Here is a 26,294-nt window from a genome sequence, read left to right as displayed (position 1 = left end):
TAACAGTCTCTAATTCAAAAGTGGTTCATTCGATTTTCTTCAAACGTGATTCTGTTCTACTCTGTTTAGATTTTTATACCATACCCATTGTGTGATCTTGTTCTGTCTCTACCTCAATATAGTCATCACACTTATCATGATGGTCTCTAAGCATCTCAACTATGGAGCCATAACTGTGCTTCCATAATAAAAGTACTAATGGCTTAGAAAATAAAGGCACATTTCCTACCAAAAGTCATTCCTGCTAGCAGTTGAATATTTTTAAAAGGAATAAAAAACAAACACACTCTTTAAAGCGTAACACAAATACATTGGGTTAGTAGAGCTTTTCCAAGAGTTATAATGGGAATATGGTAAATAGTATATTTTTAAAGTGTACCTTATACATAGGAGCGGTTTAAAATATGAAAGTTATTGTGAATGTGAGAATCTTGTAACATGTAATGCCTTCCCAACTAGATTAACTGAAACCTTACTATTCTGAAACTTCAAAACATTACATCAGAGGTAATGATGAAGCCTTGCATTTTAATAACTAATTTTATAAAAGATCCCAAGAGAAATAGAAAGGTCACAAGAGCCATTGCAGCCCCAGGGCAGTTAAGCAGGAGAATGTTTCAATGCCCCTTGGCCTTTGGGTGTGTAGCAGGGCAATGGACTTTGGTGCTAAATGACAAATTGGGTTAGAAATATTTGAGCCATAAACCATAGTAAATCTTTTAGCACTTGAAACACCATGGTACATTCTGAACTGAGAGCAAATGAAGTGTTAGCCTAGACATGTTTAAACCCCATGTAGGTTATATTTACTGGCTTATCAATTTTTTTCTATATGTCTGCTTTATTAACCTGGCATGGGGTCTTTACAACCTGGTGTCCAATATCCCATTTAAATTTTTTTTTAATGTTGCTCTTACATGACTAAACAGAAATTAGAAAAGGGGTGGGGAATGCTAATATATGTGTGTTAAAATTATTTAGGTCACAAAGTCAAGCATGGCTAAATTAGGAATTGTCAGGTGTATGTTTGCCTGTGCAACTTTAATTTAACCCCCTTTTATGTCCATACTGTGCCATGAATGAGGCAGGGGTTCAGTGGAAAAACTACTATGTAGGTATGTAATTAAAGATTGTATCATATGCACAAGGGTTCCGAATTAAGATTCTGCAGGTAACCATAAATCCAGAGTTTCCTAATCTTTGATTGCTTGACTTTGCAACCTATATAATTTTCTTTGAACATAATTTTCGTACATAGTTTCTTAGTTTGGCATATATCTGTTATGTAACTGTAATGCCATTCTAATTGAACTCTGACACTTCATTGCTGCAACACATCCTTCTACCATTTTAGATGCAGAAATAAGTATATTAGCTGTCCACAAGAAAAGGCTGCTGTCCCAGAGTGGGGAGGGCTGCTGCACCATGGGTTAGATCCAGAAGGTGGTCAGAGAACCTGGCCTGACTTGGTTCTCTGCCCCCCAGCATCTGAGGGAGTTTCTGCCCACACAGGTGTGACAACAATTAAATAAAGCACATTTGCTTTGTTGATTTAAATCTCAGATTGCACCTGAATGTGATTATTCAAATAAGTGAAATCCTTGGACCATATTCTGCCAGGTTGGCACCTAGTGATGTAAATTACACTCCCCTCACCAACTTGAGCCCCTGTTTTCCAGGTAGGCAAGCCATTTGTCTGGTTTTAAGCCAGACAGTCCTGTCTTTCCAAGGTTTGTCCACTATCCAGTATGGATGATTTTGTCTGTATCACACCACATGGGACAGAGGATGCCATCTTGAAGAGCATGCTACCTGCCCCTGAGACCTTGCATACACTGTGCATGCAAGTTCATGCTGGTCGAGGGGGGAGAGGAGGAGGCGGCAGGGCCTGTCCTTTAACATGACATCTTCCGTACAGCATGACCTTGCATACACCTTTCGTGTGAGATCATGCTGGTGAGGGCGGGGGTCACCCTGGCAGGGGCAGGCCCACACAGCTCCTGGAAATAACAATATCCAGTATTCTGGGTATGCAGCAGTGACTAACCTAAAGTTCCAGAAGAATAAGCTTCACTTTGAAGGAGAGACTATAGTATTATCAGGCCATGTACTTCCACTGAGGGATCTACGATAATCCTAGAAGCAGCTGCTGAGGAGAAGCATTGAATCCTCACATTCTCTGCCATGCTGGGTTTCACCGCCATAGCCGGCACTCTTCAACCTTGGCTGCTTTGCTGTGAGTTTCTCATAATAGGGGATTATTTAAATCTATGTGTTCTTTGTTCTATGAAATCACTCTAGGAAATTAAATATTTAAAATCATGTTAAGGCCATGCCAGCTGAGACTGCAGAAGTGCCTAAATCAGTAAATTAAAAGTAACTTGGTCACATTGTGCATGTATATTAAGGTATAAAAATCATCACCACATACAAACTAGAAAATACAACATATGTCTGAGTTGGCCATGTTATGCCTGCTGTGAGAGCAATAACTTTTAATTTCCAGACTTCTATGTGTCTTAGAATGTCAGCTATATCTTTGCATTAATAAATTTTTGTGGGCTTTAGCATGAAGCATGTGTACTTTAAGTCACATGTGAGCAATAAAAGAAACAGTACTTGTTGCTTAGGATTTTAAATGTCAAGGAAATTCTAACTAAGAATAAATATTTACAAACAAGTTCCAAACACTTGAAAATAGGGTTTGCCTAGGAAAAGTTAATAGACTTCAGCAACCCAGTGCTGCTCCATAACAAAATATTGTTGCCAATAACATATATACAATTAAGACATTGCCTCTGAAGTATTTCTTTCATGCTCCACACCGTGTAAGGGACTCATAAGATTAAAAAATAATAATACCTGTAGTCTGTATCCATCTAGCACACATCATTCCAGGATCCCAGAGTTCTTTGCCAAGGTTAATTAATGAAATAGCTCAATCCCCCTGTGAAACACTTTATGAATTATTTCCTCATTTAAAAAGCACAATAGTAATGAGCCAAACCACTACTGCTTTCAGAAATGATACCATACTATGTGAAGCTAGTTTTGAACATGCCTATACTAATCTTATAAAGGTTATTTTGTAAGTTGGGGCAACTGGAGTACAGGGAAAGGTTATGGCCCATTTTGACCCTCCTTACATTTCTTCCCAAACAGATCGATTGACTTCCATTAGCCCTACAGCCAGGTAGTACTCCTGCCTCAGGTGGCAGGGCAGGGGAGTGAATAAGGACTCCAAATAAGGGCCTCCCAGAATACCAGCCCTTGCATTTAAGCAAGCAGAAGGGCTGCTATAAAGTTACACCTTTGCCTTTGTAGAGCAACTTGTAAAAGGGGATGTGGAATAGGTGGAGAAATTGCAGGTGGGTGTATGCTGGAGCCCTTAGAGGGCTGTCACAAGTGCCTCACCCCACAGTGCCACTGGGAAGCTCTGAAGCATTTTGCTTCTCTGAGACATTCCTGGGCATTCCTGGGCAGCCCACCTACACACTGATGCTTACAAATGAGCTGTGCCTTAAAGGCACAAATTACCCGTTAGTGACTTGCTTGTGTCCTAATGGGAGAGCCAGAAATTCAGATGTCTTGATTCCCTTTAATGATTCTGCTACTTGATCTCCAAGCTGAAAATAAATTGGGAAAGTGTACTTAGGGGAACTTTAAGCCTGTAAATGTACAGCTTGATTCTGCCACCTTTGCTCGTGTGGAGTAGTATCTTACTCTGGCAAGACTATGATATCCCTACAATGAGTAAGTTTCTCTCTCTACAAGTGTCTTATTGACTATGTTCAATGGACTGTTTGTAGCTGAAGTATTAGTCAGTGTGAGTAAGGGTATTGCAGTCTGTCCCGCTGATGTCAAGGAGCCTACTTACAGAGTAAAGTCTACTTATTGTTAGAGTGGCAGAATCATGCTCAGAATGGATCAGCATGCTAGTATTGGAATTGTAGCTTCAGATACTATGGAAATTGTTTGACAGAGTTCATGCTGGTACCCATTTGTACATAGCACCAAACTGTTCTTTGTAAAGATAGCTCTCAGGAAAGGAAAGGAAAGGAAGCATTGTCTGGCCTTTTTTTGAGGGTGTGTTGCTTCAGTATGCTAAAGAGTTTTCTCTGAGACATGTGGCGTCATCAGCTCTGGCGTGTGCATGTCAGGCCCAGCAGGTTATTTGACACAGGCATTGTAGCCTTCTGGAGACCTTTCACTTTAAATAAACGCAGACCTCACTTGAATGCAAAGATGTATGCTGACAGGAGCAAGCCTCTTTGAGCTCTCTTTTCCCTCGCAGTTGTATTTACCTAAGAAATTTCATGCATATAAAAGAATGAGTGAAAAGGAATATGCCTATACATGACAGGAATGGGATTTTTGTTTGTTTGTTTCCTTTTTCAGCAAATGTTTTGTTCCCTTTTAAGTACCATAGCACATGGCAGAAAGAGAAAGGATTATGTAACGGATGGAATATTGGTCAAAATGGACAGTCAACGTTTGATTAGCATAAAAGCTATTGTAGATGTAGACCACTAACAAACAAGTCGCCTCACTGTAGTGCAGCATGCTGTTACCATTCCCTCCTCAACATGCCATTTTCATTTTCTCTGCAAGTCATTATGTAGTTTTAGTGGCAAAGTTATAAATTCAAATGTTGGGGCCAAGCTAGTCTCACCAATGTGGAGCAAATCGGATTGCTCTCTGAAGCCAATAGCTATTCTGTATTTGCAGCAGTGTGACTGAGATCAGAATCTGTCTGCTAGGGATTTTTTTCATTTTTTAATTGGGAACTATATTATGGCGCCACTATGCCAAATGTTTATATTGTCAGTGCTCCTATTATAGTCTCTGTTTTTCAGTCATTTCCCTTCCTGTGGTAACCTCAAAGGTGTCTGTTCATTTTTGCATGTGATAGGGAGAGTGTCTGGCATGGAATCACACAGGTGGTGCGATCACGTGGTGCAAACACTTTAGTGACTGCTGACTTTATAATGCTCCTTGGTTTGTCTTTTTCTTAAATTCACTCACTCAGGGATAGATTGAGCCATTGCTCAACGCCCTGGGAGAACCCCAGAGGAGGCATTGGGACTGAGTCACTCCTTCCTTGGTCCCAGGGTGGGGGAATGTAATTTGCTATATCCCTTTACTACTGCAACATACTCCTCAGCTTGCACTGCCTTAGCTTTATTGGATGGCAGGTGGGAGTATGAATCCAAGGCTCCATCCCCTTGCTTCCTTCCAGCTTAGGGTGCTTGAGTAACTTGCTCTCCCCCAACAATCAGCCCCAAATTTTGAGGGGCAACCATGCATAGGGGTAGTGGGAGAGTCTTACTTTCTTGCGGGGCCACATTAGGGTCAGGCACAATTTGGCCATTCATTTATACTGGGCCCTAGCAATAGCTCAACTGTATCTTTGCGTTATTCAGAGTAGCGATCAGTAGCACAGTGCTAGGGATGCACCACAAATGGGTGGGGCTTCTCTACAGATGTGCTGAGGTGGACTGCAGGATTGCCACAGCTCTCTGGTTTTGTTACAAAGTTAATGGCCTGTAGCAAGAAGAGGTAGAAAATACTGAGATGGGGCAGGGGTTGGTATTGCTTTTGCAGAGCCTCTTTGGTCAGATTTTCATTTACAAAAATAAATGTTTTTGAAAAAAGAGTGTTGGCTCAAACTTGGTACCATCTGCTAAGGACATCATGTATCTTGGATGGGGAGGGTTTCACTCAAAGGTGCTAGTCTAAACCCATGTATGCTAACAAGATAAGAAAAAAAAATCATGAGTGCTGCACCAAATGCAGCTGATACCAAATTAGACTATGATGTGTACAGATGGAGCCCAAATTAAAGGGAACCATGTGGTTTGACCCATGCACAATAGACTGAAAACAAATGGGTGAAAGAACAATAGCTGGAGCAGAGATGCTACTAGTCACAGTAAGGGCAAAGAAGTAGTGTCTGAGCTTGCTTTAAGTTTAGCCTTACAATCAGTGCAGAAACGCTCAGTATTTTATCCAACTAAAACACTCATGTTAGGTGTGTATCTTAGGGCACACTGTAAATATTAGCATCTTACAGTATACTGTGTTTTAAATATGATTTGTTGTGTGTAGTTGTACTGCTAAGTACACTAATATTACTTTGTTTTTCACACTTGGGGCATTAAACACAAACAGAACATGAGGCTAGTAAATGGCACGTATCAAGGGGTCCACACTTCTGAAAGCATGTCTATACCCCAGGACAAAAACATGCGTTCATATGCATTTGTTACAATAATTAGCTGATACAAGTTGCCCATAAAAAGTGACAACTGTGTAGAGTGATCGGGAACTCAGAAAACAAGGATTCTATTCCCAGTTCTGCCATTGACCTGCTGGGGACCTTGGGCAAATCACTTAACTGCTATGTGCCTCAGTTTCCCCACATGTCAAATAAATGTATAGGGATAATGATACTTCCCTGTCTTTGTAAAACACACTGTAATCTATAGATGAAAAGGACTGAGTAATATTACTTATTTGTATTAATAAATGGTTATTCCTTCTTTTGCATTACTAATGCTATTCTGCTGATATTTTTGGTGATGCCATATTTTGTTCCAAGTGCTGCGGCAAAGCTGCACAGTTTTGCATCTAGAGTCTTCCAGCTGGGTTCTATATAATTTTTTTAGTTTTTTTATTTACACAGATTCTGATTCTTAAAAGATGAGAGAAAATTAGATTTCATAAGCCGATCAAAATAGACATAATCTAAAATACTTAAATTCATAAAATATGCCAGTGATGTGACGCCTATACCTGTGGTCATCTAAGGAATGTGTGCAGGACTTCATTCACAAAGAAATACTGTACATGTTGTTCTGCTCAAAAGTGTAGTACCTACGTGAGTGATCAGGAATGCACAGAGTTTGCATTCCTGCAGATAGATTATCTGGAAGTATTACCCTTTGTTTGACTTAGTCTGTTATGTTCTACTAACCCTTTATTTTAAAAGCAAACTTTTTATACATTACATCTTGCATGGCAGTATGTATGGTCTTCTTTGGCACCTTACAATCAAACACTACTCCAGATCAATCCAGTTTATTTACAATGCAGAGCAAGTATAACTTATGCAAATTTTAGGAACAGACTAAACAGCATATTAGCTATGCAATGATTTCATCTCTAGTTCTCCAGTACCTTTCATTATTTCAAGCCTTTTTCTTTTTTTTCCCCCCCAAGTGGGAACAGGCACGTTCAGATGTTGTTTTCACGTTCAAAATCTGTTGAAGCGCCCCTGTGGGGTTTTTTTGCTAGACTTGTCTTTCAGCATGTTTCCAAAGGCTTTTAATCAGCACGTTGTGTTGTGACATGTGCATAGTTGACATTGCTTTGTTCTGGGACTTCCTTTTGCTTGAGATCTTTAGGAAGTTATCTTACAATTAGCATGGAATTTTGAGTCAATGCTATTGCAGACCCGGCATATTCCCCATCTTTAAGGAAAAAAAGCACATCAGAGCCAACATGAACAAAGCAAAGTTAATATTTATAACTAGCTGAACTGCATGAGCTTTTGACTGTAATTCACTACAAGGAGAATTATAGCAGTGACTTTAGTCAATACAGAAAAATAATGTTAATGTTACACACTATATGGGACTTAAAGGAAAATCTAGGGTATTGTGCTAATAGTACCAAATGCTGATACTTCATTATTTTTTGGTTTTGTTTAGATGACAATCTTTCTGTCATCATATAACAAAATAATAGGTATTACTTATGGATTAGTTTATAGCTAAATTATAGGGCATTTTTCATCTTCACATTTTACTGTAAATTAAGCTTGGTCTGTAGGGAAGTTATTGTGGTTGGTATGAACCAGAGAACAGGTTCTGTTTGCTCTCTGTAGCTAATATAGTCTGTTATGCTGTAGCTTTAATTGTATTGTATCATTTAGACTAAGCTACTTGGAGCAAAAATTAGAGGTCCAATTCTTGGGGCTTTCCTTTGTGTACCAGCACTGCTCAAAAGGGGTGGACAGAGCAAAGGTGGCTTTTACACCCTTTTCCTACCCTCCCCTTCCGGGAGCGATGGGGCAATCCTGAGGCACTTTTTAGAGCATCTTAAGGACTGCACTAAGTTTCACTGGCTGCCCGCAGCCCTGTGGCTCTGTTCCAGGATTACTGGAAAACAGAGTGTGACACAGAGGCCCATGAGTAGTTCATTGTTAGGGCTCCATGTCTGTCATGGAGGTCATGGAAGTCACGGATTCTGTCACTTTCTGAGACCTCCGTGACATCTGCAGTGGCCAGTGTGGCTGACTCCAGGGCCGCCCAAGCAGCTGGCTCAGGAACCAGCTGCTCAGGTGGCCCTAGGGACAGCCACACCAGTTGTAGCCAGCCGCTTGAGTGACCCCACAGCCGGCTGCACTGGCCATGGCTTGGACAACCCCAGGCTGCTGGTCCTGGGGACTGCCCAAGCAGTGGCCAGTGTGGCTGGCCCCGGGAACCGCCCAAGCAATGGTCTGTGGGGCAGCTGGAGCAGCGGCTGTTCCAGTAGCTCCCGGTAGCGGTCCCCAGGGTGACTGGAGCAGCAGCTACTCTGGTGCCCCTGGCAGCTGGTACCATTGACTCTGCCCCCCTTGGGCTTGCCCCCCACAGCAGCAGCCATCCCAAGATTTAGTCAGGGTTATTTATAGTATAAGTCATGGACAGGTCACGGGCCATGAATTTTTGTTTATTGCTCATGACCTGTCCAGCAACTCATCAGGCCTGGCATACTCACTTCACCAAACACGTTGTTGTCGTGATATATACCTAAAAAGTGGCATGTAATATGCCCTTGCAAAACTAATAACTCACTGATCATTTATATTCTTATGTGCTGTATGGAAAACCCACAAATGATTTGATAGATTATTGTGCTGCAAATGTGTTCTTAAAATGTATTTGGCAAGCAGTGCCTAAGCCACACCCTGTTCCACGCAAAGGATTATGGTTGCACCTGTTTGAATGTGTGTCTGATGTAAATTAGGCAAGGTGTGACCAAAGACAAAGAAAAGCACATTTGCATGCAAGGTAAGCACAGCCATCAGGAAAGCAAAAGGGGGAAAGGTGAATGGTTCACAATCTTGATGGAGGATGGCAACTGCACCCCCCAGGAAGCCTTCCTGCCTCCTGAAGCAGAGTCAATGAAGATTGGAAAGAGAGCATGACATCTACACCTTAGCAGGGGAGAGAAGCTTTAGCTGGGCTTACTTTTCAAAGAATACATTTCAAAGGTTTATTGGATTATAAAAAGAAAGAGGGCAAGAATCGCATAGTTATCCATTAAATCAGTCGTTCCCAATCTTTTTCTTTTTGAGCCTTTACCCCCAAAAACATGCTGTTAAAACTCCATGGCCCACCTGTGCCACAACTACTGTTTTTCTGCATCTAAAATCCAGGGCCAGCATTAGGAGGTAGCAAGCAGGTCAGTTGCCCAGAGCCCCATGCCACAGAGGGCCCCATGAAGCTAAGCTGCTCAGGCTTTGGCTTCAGCCCTGGGTGGTGGGGTTCGGGGCAGAGGGGCTTCAGCTCTCTGCCCTGAGCCCCAGTGAGTCCAATGCCAGCCCTGCTTGGTGGACCCTCCCTGAAACATGTTCGAGACCCTCAGGGGCCTCGGACCCCTGGTTGAGGATTGCTGCATTCGTGAGCACATAGAAGAGACCAGAGCTCTTGTACATCTGAGAAAAGTGAATCCTTCAACCAAGAGGGTTGACGTCTCTGGCAACTGATATATAGGTGAGAAACCTGCTTAGGCAAGTACTGTTTTAGTCTTAGAAGTATATTTTTAATGTTGGTTGTTTGTAACCATTTCTATCTTTATTCCTTGGCATCACATAAACCTATGACTTTTTGTTTAATAGACTTTTCTTTTGCTATATGTTTGTTAAACCCCAGTTAAATTAATGAGCTGCAGTGTATTGTCTCACTGAAGCAGGAATAAATTTAACAATTTCTGTAAGTTGTCAATTAGAGGACTGCATGCTGCAGGGTGGTGGTCTGGTGGAAATTCGGGCCCAAGAGCATGGTGGGGTCTCCCTGCAAAGAGTAACTGGGTGGTGGAAGCCTACTTATAGGCTGAGTGTTGGTGTCAGGGCTGTGAGCCACACCAGGATAGCACTGAAAGCACCCAGAGTTGAAGGGCAGGTGGTGACACAACCCCTTACTGCTCTTGGTTCAATCCCAAGTTGTCACAAAGTGACACCTGCATGACAGATAGAATGGGGAGTGTGAAAGGAGCCGCTGTGAAACCAGAAGAATACTGAAGTGGCTGGATACGCTGGGTTCAGGGCAGTTTGTGTGGGGAGACTGATGCACTGCAGACAAAATAGTGACCAATATCACTCCTCATCTCCCCTCCCCACTCCAGCTTCTTATCTAGGTCTCATGTAGCAGCACTGGGCACAATGACCGATTCAAACATTGCAATATCAGTCTCATCCTATTCAAAGGCAATAAGGGAGTTTGCTGTAGCTAATGTAACACACACACATTCCCACAGCTGGTAACTAAAATAAGTCCTAAGTTGTCTGCTTCATAGTTCAGTTTCAAACTCTGTTTTTGCTGTACTTTTAATAAACTGCAAATACATTTTTTTCAGCACCTAAAATACATGGCCTGATGTTCAGAGGCACTGAGCACCTTCCAATCCCATTGACTTCTGAAAATGTGAGCACACCTTCTGAAGTGCCTAATGCCTGAATCCTGCAAAGATTTAACACACATGCTGCATGATGTATTTTGAGTAGTCCATTGAAGCCAATGTATATTGTTCAGCACACATGTAAGTCTTTATGGGACAGGAGTGTAAACATGGATTCAGATGCCTGCCTCTAAACACTCAGGCTAGAACATTGTGGCCATACTGTTCAAAAGACTTGAAGACACTTGTACCCTCACAGTAAATATGAATACGTTAAGCAGGGTGAGGGTGTCTTTCTGAGTTAATACTTTGAGCCATTTTTTCTTAATGTGTCAGGAAGTGCACATTCAATTATGTGGAAGATAATATTTTGTTATCCTGGGCCTGGCCCTGCACCAACTGAAGTCAAGGGAATTTTGTCTGCTGACTTCAGTGAGAGTAGGCTCAGAATCCAATCAGTCCCATGAATACACCTGATGAAATTATGAAAGTTTTGCAATGGAATATTCACTGGAAAGATAGAAACATCCAAATGAAGTCATGTTGGCCTTTCCATTGATATCGATCTGCATTCAAACCTCTTCCTCAGCCTCTAATCATCAAGTCTCTAATTTTCATTGGTATGAGACATTACCAGGTCAACACACCTAGCAAACCAAGAGCGCTTCAGAGTGTTAGGAACTGCTGACTAGCACTCAGTGAAAAAAGCATTAGTTAGGCCCCAAACCTGCAAAGACTTACACATATGCTTAATAATATATGTAGACTATAATCCTCCTATGTCCAGAGCATGTAAGAGTCATCGCTCCCAGGTAAAAGTTATGCTGGAGTCATTCTGGAAGTCCTGTTATTACTGATGCTTTCCTTCTTCTTGGAAGGCAATAACTAGTTGCTATGATTCCTTTTTTGACAGCTGCACAAATTAGAATTTTGTATATTGCCCTTGTGTTCATTACAGACTCTATGTTCTTCATGTAGTACATGCTGCATGCATGCTTACCAAAAGGTGTGTGTTAGTGTATTAAATACCTGTACACTCTCAACTAAATTCAGGATTTTCTTATACAAAACACATCAGGCTAATCTATCATTCTTCAGCAGCAGTGCAGTTTATTAGTGTTATCTAAGTTGTACTACTTTTCCTTGTCACATCATAAGTTAACCTTTCCTAATTGCTACTCTGGACATTTACCAGGCCTTCCCTGGGGACCTGTTTAACTAGAGCCACAATTTTCCTGTTACTGCATTCTCTAGTGGTTTCAAAAACTTATGTTGCTTCTAGTCAGAGAACATAAATCTGTGCAAGTTTGATGCTAGGGTTCCTATTGCATTAGATAAAGCTATGGCTGGCTGAAATACACTTCATAATTTGTAGTGTGGTGGCTCAGGCCCAGCTTTTTAAGGCTATTTAGGAATTGCTCCAGTCAGTGTTGCATGGCCTAACTGATTTGGAAAGCAAAGTGACATTTTCTAGTGACTTAGCATAAACCTCATTGAAAGTAAATGGGAAAACCTATCCAGAAGTCAGTTTAGTTATGGTGACTAATTCAAAATGAAAGCCACAGAGGCCCAGATCCACAGAAGTATTTACATGCCTCTATCTGGGGTTGAGGCATCTAAGTCCTAGTTTTGGCACCACTGTGATCCACAAACAACCTGCTAATCTGCTGCCTATGCGTGATAGGTGCATAAACTCACTCAACACCAAAGTGGATTGTTGCTGTAAAATTTCCTTAGGTGCCTAATTTTTTTTTTTACTCTGGGTACGTGTACTGCTGCCTCACTCCAGATGTCCAGTCACCTTTATCCAAGCCACATTGAAATCCACAAAGCAGGGAGAGATAGGCACACCTCTACCTATCTTACCTGTGGAGCCCAATCCAGTAGGTATGTTTGGAGGCCACCTAATAGATTAGGTCTTATTTAAAACCTGTCAAGATAAGATGGTGCCCAATTTATAACCCAGTGGTTAGATGACTCATTTGGCGTGTGGGTGCCCGTGGTTCAGTTCCTCCTGCCTGATGGGGAGAAATGATTTGAACAGAGGTTTCCCACATCTCTCAGAAGTATGCTCCAATCACTGAGCAAGGACAGAGTCTGATATAGAGTGGCCTTTCCTGTTGAAGCTGTTCCACTTTGGATAAATTATTAGTCATTGGACTAGAGAGATCCTGGTGGTTAGGGCACTCACTGGGGAGGTGAGAAACCCAGGGTTCAGTCCCTTAACTCCAATTACTATTTATTTATGCACAATGGAATAGCTTCAACAGGAAAGTTTAAGGGAGACCCACACCAGACTATCAAATAGCTCAGTGGTTACAGCACTCCTGAGAGTTATGGAAGACTCCTGTTCAAATCATTTTGCCGCATACAGCAGAGGGGGAAATTAAACATGGGTCTCCAGATCCCAGATGAGATGTCATATCACCTTTCATTGTACGGTACCTCGCTGAGACTTTGTAGGATCACAGTGTTGTTCCTGTGATTTTTCTAGGACCTCAAAGTTAGGCCTCGTGAGAATGAGTGTCACAACACCTCAGTTCCTTTCTGGATCCAGGCCTGTGAGTGTACATTACAATACTACTAGAGAACTTGATACAGACAGATTTTCCTAGCTATTGAGTGATTTGCTTGTTTTCTAATTAAATTCTCTCTTTGGAGAGGTAACAGTAAAATCTTACATTTTTTTTTCATCTTGCCTGGGCAGCACGTAGTATGTATTTTGAGGATGCAAAGGGAAATCTGTTTCCCAAAGAATGAAGCATTCAGTTGCAGGCTGACCTCCTGCCTAGAGTTGAGCAGGAAAAAGGTTTCCTGTCCCACGAAAATCTTTGAGGCTTAAAAAAATCTTCCCATTGTTCATTAGAATGAACCCAAGACCTTTCAAAACTTTTCACAAGAAAAAAGTCAACGTGAACTTCCATCTCAGAATAACTCATAGATTGATAGCTAGGGCAGCCAAAGAGGATGTGGAAAATCCACATTCAAGTCCCTGCTTAGCCTAACTTGAAGCAGGGACCTGAGTCTCCCACAGCCCAGCTGAGTGCCCTATCCCCCAGGCTATTGGATATTCTGGGGTTGGTATCTCTCATTGTGAGCAGAAATTGTATCCTGGACTTGAGACACCCTCCCAGCGAAAGTTTCATCAAAACCAACTGTTTCCCACAAAAAGTTTTGGTTTTGATGAATCAACGTTTTCTGATGGAAAAACCATTTGATCAAAAAATTCCCACCAGCTTTAATCTGACTGAATTAAAGGCCCATCTGCACACCCTCCATGCACAGAATTCCCATTGAAGTCAATGGGAATTCAACACACAAGTCTGCACAATTACTTTCCTAGTGTAAGCTTTATAGTGCATTACACAGCAAGCCCTTGAAATCTACACAGAACTGCCTGTTTGCAAGCAGCTCAGTGGGAATAATGCCTTGAATTTATTAGCAGTCACTACAAAAATACTCTTAAGGCTTTGCAGTGGTACTCAATCTGGTTACCACTGTGGGCCACATATGCAGCTCTCTCCATTATGTTGGCCACATCCACACAATATATATACCTGTATGGCCCTGAGGATATCACATGGGTTGCAGCTTCATGCTAACTGGACCACAAATGGCTCACAGGCCATAGATACACCAGTGTGTAAGCCAGTGGTTCACAACCTAATTGGTTTTCAGTGACTTTACTACATGTTTGTACTAGCCCAAGGCTTTCACAATAACCTTCTTTCCTAGAGAAACTATGCAGGATATAATTTTGTTATCAGACTCAACATCACTGGGAGTTGCATGCATAACTACATGAAAATCTGAGGACAGAATTAAAATCATATAATGATATATATGGCATTTTACCAGTTTAAATAGCAATCCTTAATACTCCTTATATGCAATGTGTACATCAAGGTTACTATGAAAAAAATTAACAGCAGCATTGCCAGACTTTGTATACAAAATGCACATTAATTTAACATTTGGCTTACTATTTCAAACTACAGTGTCATTGGACCAAGTCCTAAGGTTCTTACTTGGGTTTCACTCACTCTTTATTTATGCTTTACTCCAGAGAAACACGTGATTAAGAAAAACAAAAAGGGAATTAAGGTATCGAGCTCTCTACTGATTTCTCTCTATGTTCACATGTGTCAAAAGCTTATTCCACCGCATTGAAACAAGAATGTATAACCATGCCTATTTAACTAATACTGGGCCAGATTACCCACTCCCATGGCAAAACTTGTAGGAGAGGGCCATGAGGAAGGAAAACTCTGTGACAATTCCTTTGCAGTTTGTCCCTAGCTGTTCATTTCCATTCGCTGGAGTTTGCCTTCCTGTAGAATGGCCCACAGGAGCCACCTGCAAATCCCACAAATCCCTAGGGCCATGTACTCACTGTCACTGTGCTCCTGGCAGCTATGTGCCCCAGCAGCTCTGGCTCTCCTTCTCACTTTAGCAACTGCTATGCTTGCAACATCCTCAAAAAAGGGGATCCCTACCAGAGAGCTCTGGAAAAGAGCTGTATTGCCTTTGTTAAGCAATTCCCAGAGAGATTAGGAGGCAGGAGACCATGTGGTCCCCTGACCCCCTGCCTCCTAACAAACTACCCTCTTCCTTCCCTAGTCTACCACTCCCTGGGTTAGGAAGGGAAAGGCAGTACTTCAGAGGCAGCCGACCCCCACATCTGTGTAGGAGGAGCGGTAGCTGTGCATGGAGGATGGCCCATCTGAGTAGTACAAACATTCACCCAATTAAAAGATGCATTTATATTATGCCATAGTCCTATAGATTGTGGTTTACTTCTAAACATAGTGAAATTTTCACTATGTGTGTATGCAAAACTAACTGTACAATTTTATATCAAGTAAATCCCATTATTTCTTTGTTCCCTCCCACTCCCAATTTTGCCTCAGGAAGGACTAGCCACATGGAAAGCGATCTTGTCAAGTAATGCCAACCACAATCATCCCTTAGTTCATGCAGTTTTTAAATAGATACAAATATAAATAGAATCTTACCTTCACCCCCTAAATAAGCTGTACATTCAACCTCCAGTCATTCAGACATAGACTTGATAAAAGAGATGGCTTAAACCCTTCCCTCCATTCTCAAAAGAGCCCACACCTTTTTCTCTTCTCCATATCTTGCCTTTGAGGGGCATTATTGTCTAGCATTTAGAGTAGGAGATTCTGTGTCACCTCTCAGGGTTCCATTCTGCACTCTGGTATCAATGTGTAAATTGGGTCCTCCAGAAGCTAAATGAATGACTCCATCTGGACAGTGCCTTGCCATCATGACCTTGTTCTGACTCCACGGAAGCAAAGAATTTGACAATCTCCTTTTGTCATATACGTGTATTGGGGAGAGCAAGGCACTCTAAGATTGGTTGCTTGACACTGACCACAGAAATAACTAATGTGATGGCCCATTACAATTCATTCCACAAAACTAGAGCAGTATGTTGGACACCAGAAGTTAAAATGGTAACTTTTTTTTTAAAGTGGTAAGCTCTCATTAGTTAGCAAAGCTATTGCCTGGACACAGTGTCAAATTTTTGAATATCTATTGTTGGGAGAGGAGGCTGTTTTTTCCAACCATTAGTTAGACAGATTGTTGCTAGTACATCTGACAACACAGACCTGTGAGTGCAGGAGGGAAAGCTCAAGAAGAGAAATAAGAACAGGAATATTGGGTCAGGCCAATGCACATCTAGCCCAATATCCTGTCTTCCAACAGTGGCAGGTGCCAAGTGCTTCACAGACATCCAGCTGTGCTGAATTAACGGTCTCTACTTAACACATCCCATCACTCAAAGAGCAGGAGTGCGCTGATGTTATTTGTAAGAAATGTGGTGTTGTTCACCTGTAATTAAAAAGAAAGGGTTTGATTTGGCTCAGTGTCTAGAGTTATGAACACATTTCTTTTGTCCAGGTGATGAATTTTGCCAAACTCTATGGTCAGAACTCCATATTCCAAGTTCTGAGTGGAACGTGAACAATGATGCAATATGACACAGATTTTTTTTCTTGATAAAACGTTCTTTTTCTCCCACAATCATTACTTTTGAGTCTGTTTATTTACACACACACACCCACCCTAACATCTCCCCCATCTCTAGTGGTTGCCCATTAAACCATATATGCTGAGTGGACCCCATGACAGGCTGGAAGAAATATGTTAGTATTTCACGTATCAAAATTTTTCAAATTTGAGACCTGATTCTGCTAGAGTGACCAGATGTCCCAGTTTTATAGGGACAGTTCCAATATTTAGGGCTTTTTCTTATATAGGTGCATATTACCCTCTACCCCCTGTCCCGATTTTTCACACTTTCTATCTGTTCACCCTAGATCTTGCAAACACCTCTGCACATATTTAATTTTATGCTACTACTCAAGTGTTAATGTTAAGCATGTGCACAAAGTGTTTGAAGGCTCAAGACAGTATGTAACTGAAATTTGCCATGGTTTGGGGAAATGTTGATATCACTTGACAAGTTATTATTAGCCCAATCACTTGGTAGTAGAGTAGAAAATCAGATGGTTAAGTCTAAGGGTGTGCACCAGGCTAGGAGGAAGGTGCACTGTTGCAAAATGGAAAGAGAGAGTATTCAGTGTGGGTTTGATCCAGCAGCCATTGAAGTCAGTGGCAAAACTTCTATTGGTGTAGGTTTAGACAGTATTATGACAGGAAAAAAGTGGGGATTGTTCTTAAGAACGGCCCTACTGGTCCATCTAGTCCAGTATCCTGTCTTCCGACAGTGGCCAATGCCAGGTGCCCCAGAGGGAATGAATGGAACAGATAATCATCAAGTGATCCATCCCCTGTCGCCCATTCCCAGCTTCTGGCAAACAGAAGTTAAGGACACCATCCCTGCCCATCCTGGCTAATAGCCATTTATGGCCATATCCTCCATGAACTTATGAGTAGTGCAACAGGCAAGGAGAAACATTTCCCAAAGCTGAAACAACCAGTTCATATAATGATAACCTTTCCTCTCTTAACTCGGGTCAGAGGCAAGATCTGGATGTCTCAGTGAATTGACAATGGGGTTGAGCCTCTTAATATCTGAGTACTTGTTTAAATCCAGCTCATATTGGTCGTGACTGAACGTTGATATAGTCTGAACAATGTTTGGCACCCAATGTGAAATATATTTAGTGGTCTCAGTGGCATAAAAAACACCATCTTTATTGACGCACTTGTTGGCACTCTGAGGAGAAGCTGAGGACTGCATGTTTATGGGGACTGATTTATTACATCAGCCCTGAAGTTGTACTTCTCAGACCAGGATTAAGACACATTGTTGGGGCGGCATGCATGAGCCTGCATTGCTATATCTTTAATTAATGAAGAGGAATTTAGTCTCCTGGCTCTGTCTACAGAAGAAATTTTCAAACAATTCCTCATGAAAGCATCTTAACGAATGGAAGAAATGGTTAGACAAGGATCTGAATAGGTTTATATGTCATAGTGGTAAAAGCATCTGAGCCAATGTGAGCTATTTTAACTATAATCTTCCATGCCAGTGGAGTTGCAACTAGTGGGAATTACAGGTTTGAAAAAATCCAAGTGGAGACACATTCTACATCTGTCTAGCTTGAACCTTCCATAAGTACTATCTACTACACACAATTGAGTATACCTTTTTAAATGGAAAGTGTTTAAAAAGGCAAAACAGATAAAGGCAAGCAGACATCTTTATAGAAAACATGAACTGAACCCACCGTTATTTTGAGGGTGGATACTGTCCGAGTAACTATTTTTGTTTTGTTTTGCTCTAAATATTAAATTTTCTACACACCTCAGCAATTCCAGATTTTAGCTGGAGCTAAACACAGCAAGTTACTAGAACCTGGCAAATACTGCATGAAAACACTCGCCAATAGTTCTTCAAATAAGACCTTTGTGATGCTCAAACCTTTTACCCACTTTCCAAAATAGTTCATATGAGCTGTCTTCCTTCATGGGAACATTCGTGGGTTGCGGGGAGGGGGGGGGAGCTCACACAAATAGGCAGTCTTATGAATATTCATGAAAGGAGGATTTATGAGGTCAACTTGAAAGCTATTTGTTGGTTTGGATCATTGAAATGCTTTTAAAAATCCCACCCTAAAAAGACTGGCCCTATATCACACTGCTAGACAGTGGCACAGTCAGGATATAACCCAGTAGTCCTGACTGCCAGTTCTGTGTCCTAATTGCTCAACAAAACACCCTGAAATGTCTTCATTTATGAAAAGATATATCAGAGAGGAGAAAATTCTTAGTAACACCCAGGATATCTAGTCTTGTTTTCACTTCAACACACTGTTGAATTTTGATGCACAGCAATTGTCTTCAGAGCTTATTCCTCTACAATATGCAACATATGACAATGTACATTGTTGTGAGTGATACTGTTTGTTAGTAATAAGTGCTTGGCTAGTAATTTCATTCTGCTACATTAATCACTCTTCCCTAAAGTAAACCCACAGCAGTTCAGTGCAAGTTACAGCAAATCAGCCAAGCATGTAGGTCACAAATTAATATTACAAAACAATGGCTAATATGATGTCAAAATCTTTTCCATGTTGCTTGAGGATGGTGGGAGGAGGATCAGGGGATAAGAAGAAGTAACCTATCTTTCCTGTAATAAGAAGCCAAAATTATTTGGGAGTCCTTATCTTATCTCATTTAAGGTCATATCCTGCCAATGGATTGTTTTTAACCGCCTGCAGAATTCCCTATTGATTTCAGGAATGAGTTCCACATGCAGATCAGTGCAAAGATGTAGCCCTTATTTATTTATGACACTTTCTGATCACTTTACTCTAGACTACTATTCCTCAACAACACAAGGAGCTAGATGATAACACTCAATACTGTGCTGGTCTCTTTAGCTAGGGGCTTGAGTGAAGCTCCTTTCTTTGGTCAACAGTATAGTTTGGCAGTTTCTCCTTCCTGACCCAAGGCTGGAATAGCTGATGTATGTTGCAGGTCAAGACTGAAATAGATTAGCAGAGTTATTTCAGGAAGTGGACACAGCCCTTCTCTTTGCTTTGATTAGTTAGCTAACAGTAGCTAACTGTCACAAATACCAAATTCCCAAATGCAGTTTCAGAAAAGATATAGATCTGAAACTCTCCACAGTTGAGCCAAACAGTCAATTCTCCTAATCGAATCCATCAGAGATTCTTTTATAAATTATCCACAATTTATAGTAAGTGTACAATAAAAAGTACATGTTCATCTGGATTCAATTCCTTCTATTATAAATTATAATAATATATTTTAATTGTAGGGGGCAGGAAAAACAAGTCTCAAAACAAACTCAATATGACAAATACATTGAGCAGAGCCATCCTTTTATGAAGATTAAAATGAGTGCTGATTTAGAAAAAATAAATTGTCTAAATATGTGCATTTGAAAAAGAGCTACCAGGACTAGATAGTGGTGAATTACAATAAAGCTTTCTAATTTACACTAGCGCACTAGCAAACGTTGGTCGTCATTCTGCAATTGGATGCAAGCAGATGGACCCTTGATCTGCATTGTCTTTAATGAGGCTTTGACAGGTGAAAGTCCATCTGCATAGGTGCAATGGTGGAGGTGGGCCCTAGTTTTGATGCAGACTTTTAATCCATAAAACAGGAAGTCACATTGCTTTTTAAAGGAACAAAGTGAAATATCTTGTTCTTGGTTTTTTCTTTCTCAAACTTTCTCTGAATTAGAATATCTTCTTTGCAGCTAGGGGCCTTGCAGTGTTTAAATCATGGGCATATTTAGATTTAGAGTGAATGTTTTTTCTTGTATGAATAGCCCTTGCACATGCAGTACATAGGAGCTGCTTATCAACTGCTATATATACTACTGTGTATAGTTTGTTTGTTTGTTTTTAACAAAAAGGGTCACAAGAGCAAACTCAGCAAAATTAAAAGATGTCAGGGAGGAAAACTCAGATATTCCCCTTATATCATCTGAGTATCTGGCCCCATTTTAATGAGATACTGTTTCTTTTCAACAGTTGAATAGTGACAAAGCCCAGGTGGCCTTAGAGACAAGGCTTATGTCAAGATTGGAGACAGTGATTCATGAAGACACAGCTGATCAGTTGATAAATGACATAGTATCAGAGACTTGGCTAGTAACATGAGTTATGTGAGAACTAGGACGTTAAATAAAAACTACCTTTAAAGTAAGTTTATGTGGTATGGTATACCAGCATGTTGGGCAGAGATCTATTTTTTCTGAAGGTGGATATGATTTTGTAATTTTGATCATTTGTAATTGACTTTTGAGAAAAGTGGAGTTCATGGTCTCCAAACGCATACTAATACATAAAAGAAACCACTTTCTTTTATGCACTTACATGTTCTAGCTTCAAGAAAAAAACAAAAGAACCCACAACTCAAAATTGAGTGTTGCCTGAACTTTTTTCTATACAAATCAATACATACTGCAGGTATTTGTTCACCTCTACAAAACTTTACACTTGTCCTTCTGCAATTCCATCTTATTCTTGGGCTTTTTTTAAGTTAATCAAAATGATTATTTATATATAAAATAAGAGGAGACTTCATTCTCTACACTGAGGGTCTAAAGATCCTTAAACCAGGAACCTAACAAAAATAGACTTTCAGGGACACAATACAGCAATCTCACCCCCAGTCCAACAGCATCTGTGCTGTTAAGGAGTATGAAAGTCTCAGGGAAGGAGAACATCAAGCTGAAGTGGGAGAAAACAATCTCACACTTTACACCCTCATTCCAGATGATGTCCAGGTACCTCTCACACTGAGTATACCTCTTCTATTGAGGGAACCGAGAGATCTGATTATTAGAATTATAGATAGGTTTGTGATGACTGGGAGAAACACATGATAAATTGCCAGATTGGTTATGGATCTCACAAGACATCTAGACAGATTTGAGAGCAGTGCTGGGGAGGAGCTGATGGCTGTGGTACTTCTATATACTAGTGACATAGGGAAAGGTAGGGTAAAGGTCCTGGAAGCCAAATTTTGTTTTCTACTGTGAAAATATTTGTAATAAAAAACAAATATAAAGTGAGCAGTGTTCACTTTGCATTCTGTGTTGTAATATTTAAATAAATGGTATTCTATTATTAACCGTAAGATTTATTGCAATTCATTTTTGAATCACTTGACAGCCCTATTTTTTAACCTAAATCTAAGACTACAAAACACTAAGAAAAAAAACAAAACAAAAGAAGTCAGATCTGTTGCAAAAAGATGTGATATGTCAGCTAGCAGCTCTGCTGCATGATTCTCACATTCCTATACAGATCAGGGAGTGGTTGATGCTGAGTGTTGTTCTGATGGGATTAATAATATATTTGCTGACGGTTGTTGTAAATAATGTGTCTAAGGATGATTCCCAGAAATACTGCATAAGTAAGTGTACCCAGAATAATTGTTAACTGATAGGTTACCACACGTTACAAATTAGCAGCATATGAGAAACTGACTCCATCAGGTTTCCTAGTTGGAAAGCTCTAGAGGACTTTGTAATTGATATTCCGCATGTGCCATTGATTTAAATGTCTTTATATCTATCCAGAATAAAACAGCTGCTATAGCAATGTAACAGGCAAAAGAAAGCTTTTCTTTGAAACTTCATTATATATAAATAGGGCTCACATGTTGACTTAAAGGAGTTAAATGTTTTCTTCGGTTTGAATTTCTAAAGTGTCCAGGTAGATAGAAGCACATGGTTATTATCCCATAGTGATGAAATGGAGAGTCAACTATCTTCTGCATAAAAATATTAGAAATTAGTGCAAATCAAAACCCCAGCTATGAACACCCTCAAATTTTGTGGGTGTTGAGAGTCAAACTCAAACCAGATTTAAATATTATCGTCTGGCCCTGTTACCATTAAAATCTGAATATTACATCTTTCCCAATCAATATTAATGGCTAATATTTTCCAAAACAGGTATCTGATGTTAGCCTCCAAAGTCTATATTTAGACCCTGAAATAAGTACAGTAGGTTGTTTTTCCAAGGGGATGAATAGCCAAAGAACTGTCACTGAATCCAGCAGAGGTAAAGATTTCAAATGATAAATACTCTGGTTAGATCTGAAGCCCATTGAAATCACTGACTTTCATTCTCTAAGATTAACTACAGTGAAGGAGCCCCAAAGGGACTCATTTGTAGTTCTCTGATTCAGGGCTACTAAGCTGCAGCGCAAGTTATTGTTGCCCTTGTGCGGGCCTAATTTATGTCACTGGAAGATCATGAGAAGCAGCAGAGCTCTGCTCTGTCATGGATCTCCCCATGCAGCCCATGCCCATCACTAAGATGCCAGTCCTTCCAGCAGAGTCATCTCCTGCATAAGCTTCCTCTCATCACAGAGTTCCCTTTCAAAAGGGAGCCTATTAGTGGACACCTCTGGCTGCTAACAGGCCACTTTCTGCATCCACAGTGAAAAGTACATTTAGTAGATCAGAGAATCTGGCCTAAAGGAATGTCATTCCCTACTGAAGTCCTGAATTCACTGCAGCCAAATTTTGTAACTCAGGCCCATCTTGAAATTGCTGGGTGTGATTCTACGCTCAGTTACAGAGCTCTACATTAGGAATAATCTGACTGAAGTCAATGAAGTTACACCTATGTAAAAGTGATGTGAGAGGAATCAGGCCCAATATTTTTGGCTGAAAAATGCACAGTATTTCCAGAGATGAGCCAACACTGTACCTTTTACAAACTAATCTCCCTGACATTCACAACAGGGAACCCTCTCCAACCTGCTATGATGTCATTTCCCAAAATACTACTTCTGAAAACAAGTCTGGACATAGCACAATCTGACTAAAGCTAGTTAATTTTCAGTCCTAGGAATGGTTAATCTAGTGTTAGGACACCCGAGTTGTGTAGGTATTATGACAGATACAGCAATTTCCTGCAACATCCTCAGAAGACCTTATAGTATTAAGATAAATATTAAAGTGAGCCAGGATTGTATACATCTTCCTAGGGGGAGATGTGACAGAAGTGAGACCTGGGAAATATAAAGGGATTCAAAAGACTATACTGAATTGTACCAGATAAGCGTGTATTTGGGGGACACTAAATGTTAAGTGAATTTCCTGAGGAATCCCTGGGAAGTAGATAATGCAAATTCCACCTCTCCAGTTATGCAAAAACCCACCCTTTTGAAGTTATGCCCTGAAGAAAGGGATGTAGCACCCCTCTCCACCAGGTTACCTCCTTTGATGCCAATCCACTTACAGGTTTTAATGGACAAGTCTGGGTTCTTTTGGATCCCGCCACCCACTCAGCAAGGTGTATCTTGGTTCTTTTTTTTCTATGAAATCATTTGGCAGTGCCTCCACCCCCCTCACTCCTTCCTGGCAGGGTCACCAGGGCAACTTGGGCCGAAAATCCTGACGACAGAGTAATCCCCATGTACTTGCCAGATAGTTGGAGACTTCCAAGAAATAACACAACACATAAAAATATATTCAACACAATAATTATATTAAACAGGAGACAAATACAACATAACAGGGTGAAACATTATTTTTAGGGTCAGCAGTACTCACACTGAAAATACCCATGACTTGATGTAGCAAAGATAAACTTAGTGTCCCGTCGGTATGCTTACTTTACTGGGGTCCTTGATGACCTATAACCACAGAATTCTTCTCTGCAGTGGTTTAGCAGTGTGGCTGACTGGGTTCAGTACAGCCCAAAGAACTCACAAGTGGGAGGAGGTGGTAAATCCCTCCATAGGTGGTTATAAAATCCTCAAACCCTTACTCCTGGCTTGAGGACACAGTTCAGGGAATAGGGGGTGCCCAAAACAAATTCCCTGAGTAACTAACTAGAAGCTCGTGCAAACTCCATGAATGATCCTCAGGTTCGAAGATGACTCTGGACTCCTCAGTCACTGCAGAGGGGCTGCTGTCTGCTGGCAGGGATCCTCCTCAGGCAGAAATCAGGCAGCATCGGTCCCAGGATTTCCCCTCACCACAAAGGGGTGCAGGGCTCAAGGTGTAGGTTATACAACTACATTAACGTCCAAACGGTAGCCTCCTAGCCCAGCCTCCAGTCACACACTCAGCAGGCAGCTTCCCTGTATTAGCAGACAGAGCAGAGCTGACCATGTGGTGACTGGTCTCACCTAGGGAGCTGGAGGGAAAACTCAGCCTGGCTGAGGAAATATCCCAGCAAACACTACAAATTGGGAATCATCCATAGGGAAGGAAAAACCCAGCGGAGGGATCCCTCCCTGAGCTGCCAGCAGACAGAATCCCAGGAGTCTATGTAATCTTCTTGGGAGTTACAGGGACATTGTGTGCTTATTACCTATTACAGAAGGCTAAGATCAAAGGTCCAAGAGGTATAAATAAATGGCTGATTCGCCTTCATTCTGGATCTGGATCTAAGACTGATATGAACTTATACAAGGCACTGGTGAGACCGCATCTGGAATACTGTGTGCAGTTCTGGTCTCCCATGGTTAAGAAGGATGAATTCAAATTGGAACAGGTACAGAGAAGGGCTACTAGGATGATCCAAGGAATGGAAAACCTGTCTTATGAAAGGAGACTGAAAGAGCTTGGCTTGTTTAGCCTAACCAAAAGAAGGCTAAGGGGAGATATGATTGCTTTCTATAAACATATCAGAGGGATAACTATCAGTGAGGGAGAGGAATTATTTAAGCTTAGTACCAATGTGGACACAAGAACAAATGGATATAAACTGGACACTAGGAAGTTTAGACTTGAAATTTGATGAAGGTGTCTAATCATTAGAGGAGTGAAGTTCTGGAATAGCCTTCCAAGGGGAGTAGTGGGGGAAAAAGACATATCTGGCTTCAAGACTAAGCTTGATGATACATTTATGGAGGGGATGGTATGATGGGTTAGCCTAGTTTTGGCAATTAATTGATCTTTGATTATTAGCAGGTAAATATGCCTGATGGGATGTGAGATGAGGTGGTATATGAGTTACTACAGAGAATTCTTTCCTGGGTACTGGCTGGTGAGTCTTGCCCACATGCTCAGGGTTTAACTGATCGCCATATTTGGGGTCGGGAAGGAATTTTCCTCCAGGGAAGATTGGCAGAGGCCCTGGAGGTTTTTCGCCTTCCTCTGCAGCGTGGGGCATGGGTCACTTGCTGGAGGAATCTCTGTACCTTGAGGTCTTTAAACCATGATTTGAGGACTTCAGTAACTCAGACATAGGTTAGGGGTTTGTTACAGGAGTGGATGGGTGAGATTCTGTGGCCTGCATTGTGCAGGTCAGACTAGATGACCACAATAGTCCTTTCTGACCTTAAGTCTATGAGTCTATGAACTTGTAACCAGGGGGAAAACCCACTTATGAGTTTTGAAGGACTAAAACCTATAAAGCTCTAGGCTGTAGTTGGGGAATAATCTCTGGGAAGCATTTAGCATGTGTGTATGAACTTTAATTCTTAAGGTGTAAAAGAATTATGGAAAAAAACCCATAAATGTGCTAGCTTAGAAGGAATTGTATGGTAACTTCTAACTGTAGATAATACACTGGTCAGAGCCCTCGGAGATAAAGCGAAGAACTTACACTAGCCTTTTTAGACAGTCTGGCTTTCTGGGGATATCACAGTGTAAGGCAAGGAGCTGTGCAGCCTTAAAATCC

This window comes from Gopherus flavomarginatus, chromosome 3 (assembly GCF_025201925.1).
Source record: "Gopherus flavomarginatus isolate rGopFla2 chromosome 3, rGopFla2.mat.asm, whole genome shotgun sequence".
Classification (NCBI taxonomy): Eukaryota; Metazoa; Chordata; order Testudines; family Testudinidae; genus Gopherus; species Gopherus flavomarginatus.
The sequence above is the reverse complement of the archived record's forward strand: the minus strand, read 5'-3'. Positions refer to the sequence as shown.